Genomic DNA, 8198 nt, shown 5'->3' with positions numbered 1-8198 from the left:
CAGTGTGTTCATGCTAAATTTCAATTTCACATCACTGGTTCTTAGGCTCTGTGTAAAGTAGCATTTTTTTTCAAATTTTCTGATGTTGTGTTTAGCACAATTCATTGGTGGAAGTAATGAAGAACATTAGTGCAGACCAGTTATGCCTTTTTTTTTTCTTCTGCTACTCTGTTGCTTCTATGTCACTATTGCTACTCAATGAGAAATTTAGTAGGGGAAAAAAGCAGTGCAGTCACAGTCTTATATTTAGCATTTCTTATCCCAGTAGGTTGTGCCTGTTGTTATAGGTGCGTGTTTATTTTAAACTAGCGAATTGCCCATCAAGAATGATAGGGAAGGGGATGTGGGTGGGGACAGAATGCCACCAACCACCACCTACTGCTGCCTCCCAGGAGCAGGGGGAGAGGGGAGCTTGTGTGCCACTGCCACTGCTCTGCACCCAGCTCTGCTCCCCACTGTCCCCCCTGCTCCATATCTGGCCCTGCTTCGCCTGGCCCGCTCCACTGGAGCCATGCCCCACCCATTATTCTTGACAGCACTGGCGCGAGCCACGTCCCCCAAGAGTGTTACGGACAGACAGATAATCTAAGCCCTTTATATATGCATGTGTGTATAAATAAAATGTTTGTTACCTTACAGCAGCTAAGCACCTTATTTTCAGAATGAGCATATGGAATTGTGAATGTCATATTTGCATGTGCAAATAAGTGTTCGCATTCGATTTTTGCATGTTCATACATTTTCCTTAATTGTTGCCCAAAGATGCATCTAATTTTTGTTCACAAATTAGACAGGTGTTTGCACTTCTGAAAATTGAACCCAAGGGCTTCGGTATGTAGTAAACAATATACAGGCATACCTCGGAGATATTGCGGGTTTGGTTCCAGACCACTGTAATAAAGCAAATATCGCAATAAAGCAAGTCACACAAATTTTTTGGTTTCCCAGTGCATATAAAAGTTATGTTTACACTATACTGTAGTCTATTAAGTGTGCAATAGCATTATGTCTAAAAAAACAATGTACATACCTTAATTAAAAAAAATACTTTATTGCTAAAAAATGCTAGCCATCATCTGAGCCTTCAGCGAGTCGTAATCTTTTTGCTGGTGGAGGGTCTTGCCTCAATTTGTAAAAAAACGCAGCATCTGCGAAGCGCAATAAGATGAGGTGTGCCTGTATTTAGAGTACCTTTAGGCCTTGTGTTTTAATAAATGGTTTTGGTAAGTGGGGAGAAGTATAGAAGAGATGGTTCATTTTACACTTTGATTCTGGGTTTGTTAGGTTTTTTTTCATGTAGCACTAGTCCCCAAACTAATTTTGTCAGTATATTTGAAAATCTTTCCTTATGACAGGTTTGGTCATTACGAGACAAGGTAATGGGCTCTGCAGATGAAGGAGAGAAGTGGATGTGGTATAATATGATTTTTTTTTTTTTTTTGGCGGGGGAAACATTGGGAAATGGGAAATATTTTTAAAAGCGTTGCTGTTCTTATGGGTAAGCTTGAAAGGTGGTTATCCATGTGAGTTTGAAGTCAGGCAGAAGATAGGCTAGGGTGGTACCCTAGAGGCTACACAGTTAGTCTCTAAGGTTATAAGTAGACATCATATTTGTCTTGAGGGGTTTTTTTTTTGTTTGGAGGTCCCCCCAGCCTTACAGACGGGCCCGCTCACTGCCCCACTTCAAGTGCCACTGAAGTATCAAAATATAATGTTCTGTCTGTTTTCCTTGCTGTATTGTGGTGGGTTTCTGTAGAGTTGCATATGTTCTGTAGGGAAGGATTAAGATTCAGAATGACCTTGGTAGCCTGGAGAAATGGTCCAAATTAATTATAGTTTCATAGTTAGTAGGGTCAGAAGGGACTAAAATTCAGTTAGGTTCAAAGTTCTGCATTTGGGGTGGAACAATCAAATGCCCAACTACAGATTGGAGAATGACTGACTAAACTGCAGAAAAGAACTTGGATGTGTTAGTAGACCATAACCTTAATATGACTACGCAGTGGGTTTTTTGTTGCAGGAAAAACAGGCAGTATCGTATTGGGCTGTATTAATAGGAGTGTCACCTACTAGTCAAGGGAAGAGAGTCTTCTGTCTTGTCAAACACAGGTGAGCCTCATCTGTGCTAATGTGTCCAGTTTTGGGCTTAGCACTTCAAGAAAGATGTGGAGAAATTAGAATCCAGGGGAAAGCTTTAAACATGATTAAAGGCCTGGGAAACATGACAGAGGAAAGGTTGAAAGAGCTTTGGAGAAGAGAAGACTGAGGGGATATTTGATAACAGTGTTCAGATTCCTGAAGGATAGTTGTAGAGCAGCTGGTGATAGACCAGTGGTTGGCAGTGTTTTGTAGCTGCAGGCTGCAATGACCTAGCTGGCCCCTGTTGCCACTTTTCCTGCTGCCCAGCTGTGCCATAGGGCAGCTGAAGCTGTCCCTCGACCAGCTGCAGTGCAGGCAGAGCTCTGCACCTCCACAAATTGTTGAATTCAGTGGCTCCATGGTCCGTAAGTTGCCATCTCATGTGATAGGCTAGTTTCTGTGGCCTCACAGGGCAGGAGGAAATAATTGTCTTAAACTGCAACAAAGGGAATCGAAGTTAGATATTAAAAAGATATTTCTCATTATAAAGTGATTAAGCATTGGAACAAATTACCTAGAGAGGCTATAGAACATTCATCTGCGGAATGTTTTAAGAGCAGGTTAGACAGACACTTGACTGGGATGGTTTAGACTAGGATGATCCTGCCTTGAGCAGTGGGGTTGGACTAGATGACTTCCTGAGAACCTTCCAGTCTTACTTTTCTATGATTCTGTGGTTTCATAAGGTTTTTTGCGTTGCTCATATTCAATAATGTTCAGATAGATGCTTCTTTAGAGTTTCTTTGGAGTGGTTAGAAAGCAAATCTTTCCTGTTAATTATAAATTAGAAATATAATAATTTTTTTCTTTGGACTATTTTAGATAAGGTATTGTGCAACATTAATAGCAGGACTTTGCCTTTTAACTGTAATACTGTTATTTTACTATGGCCATCACTAGTACTTTTCTAAAACATGGCAGAAAGATTTATCAAGCAAATGTACACAGGTTCATCTGCAAAGTATGAATCTTAAAGTAATACTCTCTTTTTGAAACAATTTTAAAACCAGACAAATAGGGGACAAATCAATACCTCCTTGTCTTTTGGCTTTATGGAATTAAGTTTAATTTCTTTCTTAGTCTGTAACTGTGAGTCCCAGAGGCATTGTAACATGAGGAGAGTCTCCATGACCATCAGGAAGAAATTAAAAGATAGAACTGTGTTTGACTTCTTATCTTTATTCTGCAATTGTGTAATAGATATTCCAAGAAGCTGTGCTTTTCCAGTCACAGCAGAGTAGACTGTGTAATGAAGAATGTGCCAGACAGAAAAATGTCTGGAAAAAAAAAAAAGCCAGTAGTGCTGGAGTGATGTTGCAGCCATAATGGTTGAGGAAATATGCAGGAGGCAGGATTTTTGAGAGTGATACCTGTTATTAAATAAGCTTTTGAATGCAGTACATTCTGAAAAAAGCTAATATGGTTAAAGGAATTTTCTGTTTCATTTTTTCTGGTTGAAAATTTTTGTCCTGTGCTTCATTCAGAGGTCAGTTGCTATGATAGTACAGAAGCTTCTCTTATGTGGGAAACAACCTCAGCTTCCTTTTCCTTTATATGCAAGAAAATGTAAATTTTATTTTGTTCTCATAGAACAGTGTAGACTGCGTGTCTCATTTAGACATATACATAAGCCGTTCTAATAGGGAATAAGAAAATCAAATGCTATCAGTATCCCTTTGCATTGCAGAACAATTTGCATGGGTGAAGGAAACGTGAACTCCAAATTTTGCATTTTTATTGGAAATGTGGAAAGTTCATTTTGTCATTGTCTTCTGGGAAATCATCTGTATCACTTGAATATTGCATAGAGTTGCATCTAAGGTTACAAATTTTTGTGTGGGAGGAATGGAACCAGCTATGCTTTAGAAAACTGATTGCATCTGGGATTTTATTTTATATCGCTTTAATATTAAACTACATCATTACTGTTTGCCTTGTACAGGGTATTGGTGCAAATGAAGATTTTAGTGATTGATCATTGTGTCTTTAATTGTCCACTTAAGTTGGAAGGCTGCCCAGTTTCTGCCCTGCTGCTAGGGGGTGCTATCTGCGGCTCCATTCCTCCCCTACATAGCAGACCAAGCCTCACAGATGACCTCATGATGTTTTCATGTGCCAGTCCCCCACCATGGGGCCCAGAATCCTACTGTAGGACCCCACCTGGGTTGCTCCCTTCAGGTGGACTCTGCTGCCGTCATACCAGGCCACATATCGCCCTGCCATCAGTTCCCCTTCGGATATGGTCCCCTCACTGGGACCTTCAGCTCGCACTAGCCCTGGCCCACCTCCAGGCCAGTCAGGACCCCAGGCCCCTGGCTCTTGGGCGTCCCTCTCGGTGGGCCTCCTTGCCCTTCTGACCCTCCTGGTCCTGGCCCCCACCTGGGCCAGTCAGGGGAAGCTCTGGCAGGCCTCACTGTATGACCCATACTCTTATCCTTGGGTCCCCCTCTCAGAGGTGGGGAGCTGGGGTTACCTCACACCATGACTGGTGCCTCAGGGTCTTACAGGGGACTCGCTCCCCCCCCCCCCCCCGGGCAGCAGGTTGTTGTGCTACGACCGGTGTTATCTTTGACCCACACTCTGCCTCCCAATGGTGGAGGACTTACTGGGGTCAGGGCTGAGCTCTCGCTCTCTCTGGCTGAGCCACTTCTCCCTTCACAGGGCTCTTCTCTTTGGGGCTTCTGATCACTTCCCCCTCTTGCTGTGGTTCCACAGCGCTGGCCCCCTCTCAGCTGGGGCTCAGATGTTATATTTGACCTGAACTCTGCCTCCCAGCATTGGAGGACTTACTGGAGTCAGGACTCAGCTCTCTTGCCCTCTGGCTGAGCCCCCCTCTCCCCTCACACTGGGGGGCTCCACACGCTGCCCCCTTCACACTGGGGGGCTCCACACGGCTCGTAATGCCCCCTTTACTCAGGGTCTTGGGGCTTCCCTCCGCAGGTGGGCTCAGGTGGCCATGGCCATAGCTGTGCCTGACCCCAACTCTCCTCCTCGGGGTCTTGAACCCCCACAGGGCTCAGGCGGCCTTAGCCACACCTGGCCTCCAACTCTCCTTCTTGGAGCTTGCACCCCCACAACTACCACTGGTGTACGTGACCCACCCAAAGGTGAGGGCTAGGGGTTAAGGCGCCCCGACCCACCTTTCACCAGGGTGATCACTGGCCTGGCATTTCCTAGGGGCTTCTGTGCCACTGGGAGCCCCACCAGGCCACCCGCTCCCAGCAGGGTGTAGTTGCAGGTCATACCCAGGGCCAGGAGCCTCCTGCCATCCCCTATAGCTCCTCCCTTATCTCCAGATGAAACTTGGCAGCCCTCAGGCCAGCCAAACTGCCTTGTTTATATAGGCAGCCCTGAGCCTAAAATGGCTGCCCTCATTAGGCACCTGGAGGCTGCCAGCTCCAGGGCCATAAAGTGGCAGGTACACATAGTGCCCTGCCAGTCTCCAGCCATGTACATTGATGCTGAGTATAAACTTATGTGATAAATAGCAATAATGTTCCAATGATTTAGCGCTGATGAATGTCTTTTGTGGTCTTGTGCTAAAGAATATATCTGTATATACCTATTCATACGTGCTGCTAGGCACTGAGCGTGGCAAGGATAAGTGCTGCCTTAGAATGGAGGAGGGTCTCTGAGGCTGTGTTTGATGTTGGGGCTGTAGGAATCTCCATCTTCCTAAAAACCTGATTAACAACTTTTGAGATTCTCTGAATATGATTTGATACATTGAAGGCAAAATATCGGATCATAGAAGAATGAAGATTTACTAAAATTAACCCCTGTCACTTCTTATGTTAAATATGCTCTTTAAAAGTGGAGTGATTGTCATTTAAACTTTTTCTGAAACATTGTGGCAGTACTGTTTTCCACTTTGCGTTACTGGTGTTGAGACCTAAGGCTGATTTTTGAGGTCCAGTCTCAGAATGGTTGGTACTTGGGAGACCTGAAGTAAAGGATTTTAAGAGCTGCCTTTTATACCTAGGATTCTTTTCTGTGTGGTATTTTCTAGCTGACTCTCCCATATCCCTTCTACTCTCCGGTGCATGAAATTTGAAGGAATATACTTTTCTTTTTTCTTTTTTTTAAAGTTTCAGCTGTTGTTCTGTATGATTTTATATCAGTTCAGATGGATGGGTAAAAATTGTGTGGTCTCTATACTAAAATATAAGGACACCTGTACACGAGTGCAGAAGCTGCTTCAGTGCATTGGAATTCCAGCAGTCTGCTGGAATTAATCGTGTTTGCAGTTTCCATGCTCCAGCAGCCTCCTGTGTCTCCTGTATCAGCATCCCTGTGTTTAAAAAGGGCAGTGGGGGTGCTTGCTTTTTAAGCATGGGGACGCTGATACAAGAGACGTGGTAGTGCTTGAATTAGAGTGGCTCTGAGAGTAAAAGTATACAAGTGCTCTAAGTGATTGGCTCTTTTTTCTGTGTTGAGAAGCAGTGCAAATCAGGATATGCTCCTTTGGATTTGGTATATTTTCCTTTTATCTATGTTTGCCATTTTTTTACACATGTCTGTTCCCACCCTCCATGTTTCATTGTTGCTTCACTTTCTTTAGAATGTTGTGAAGGGGCTTTTCAAGCAGGGTATTACTTTTTTCTGTTCTTTTAATCCCAGAGGCCCTACATTATATCTTGTCTCAAGTCAAGGAAAGTAAATCTGGTGCCTGTAGAGCCTGCTGATACCATTGATTTTGCTAGCAGGTGGGGTGAAAATGCCCCTTTTTTGGTTTCTCTATTTCCTCTGCTGCTCTGTACAGAGAGAGGGCCAGTGTCCAAATAATTGTGTGGCTGTAGGCCAACCGAGGTAATTTATTCTTGCTCTGTTTTGTTGGTTTCTTCCTTTTTGGTTTATTCTTTGTTTTACCTTCTCATCTTGGCAATTTTCTGCTACTTCCCCTCTCTTTATATATTTTAGAATGTGAGGGAGAATGACTTCAGAGGAGGGGAGATTATTTTTGGTTATTGCTGCTTAATGCTTCTCTTTCTGAGGTGGTAGGATTGGGAGTGGAAGTGTAGATTTTTCCCTCTGCTTTGTCTTAGTGGTTTTCCCTCAGTAAGGACTACTGCAACTTCAGTCTGTTTCATTCTGCTGTTTCTGCTGTGGCATATGCTGTATTCAGATATGGCAGAGGGAAAGTAGGTTGTTGGCCTAAGCAATGAGCTGAGGACATTGATTTGCCTATTCTCTCTGCCCCGTGATATTAGAAAGATTGTGTCTCTTGCCTTGCTGCTCCCTCTTCATCTGTATGTCTTTATCCTAAATATTAAGGAAATATTCTTAGGTTAAATGTTATTTCCACTCTCCTGCTGATGGAATTATTTGTACCTTCTAGGAATCATCCTTATTTTTTTCAGGATAAAAAAAATGCATATTCTTGCAGTTTATGCAGCTGTACCTCAACAGTGAGAGAGCAGCACAAATTTTGTTAGGTGGAGATATGGATACTTACTTGCCATTCTAAGTTAAGAGCCAAATATGGTTGCAATTTTTCAATGATGCATTACCATCGAATAAGGAGTAGAGGTAATTAGCTATGTGGAGTTCTGTATGGTAACTTTCAAATGACAGCATCTGAGTAGTGCTAATAACAGTTAGAAACAATAACATAAAACATTTCCAGGTTTAAATGTTTGATATCTTTAACCATTCAGTGTTCTAGTTTTAATATAGAAAGCTACAACTAAACTGTTTAGTGTTTAGTTTTAATATAGAAACTTGTAGAATAAATTATCAACAAGACCAATTTATAATAAAGAACATTCGCACATACAAAATTAATGGTGTGGTTTAAACTGACAAAAAAGCAGGAAGTTTAGAGTTGGGTTGCAGTTCTGTTTTAAGTAATTTGTGGCTATTGTGTAGCTCTTGATATGGATTGTCCTGTATTAGATGTCTTCCCATAGCCCTAAAAATGTTGTGATCCCATCATATAGATATATTTTTTAAGTATTTTAAAATTTATTTAAAAAAATGTTATAACCCCATGCACAGTGAACTTGGGTTAATTTGTGTAAGGCACAGTTCACCACTATAGTTCAATTCAATGTTGTTAT

General features: G+C 42.5%; 1 protein-coding gene across 1 annotated transcript in view; it reads left to right on the top strand.

Moving 5' to 3' along the window:
• Nucleotides 1-2007: 2007 nt before the first annotated feature.
• Nucleotides 2008-8198, top strand: part of KLHL15 (kelch like family member 15) — a 44623-nt gene continuing 38432 nt past the window's right edge. Inside the window, exon 1 of the mRNA XM_019523924.1 lies at nt 2008-2109. The gene's annotated coding sequence lies outside the window, so the exon portion shown is untranslated. The remainder of the gene's footprint in view (nt 2110-8198) is intronic.

The sequence above is a fragment of the Gavialis gangeticus genome, unplaced genomic scaffold (assembly GCF_001723915.1).
Source record: "Gavialis gangeticus isolate Ggan-Ray unplaced genomic scaffold, GavGan_comp1, whole genome shotgun sequence".
NCBI lineage: Eukaryota > Metazoa > Chordata > Crocodylia > Gavialidae > Gavialis > Gavialis gangeticus.
Note: the sequence above shows the minus strand (reverse complement) of the source record. Positions and strands in the feature narration are given on the sequence as shown.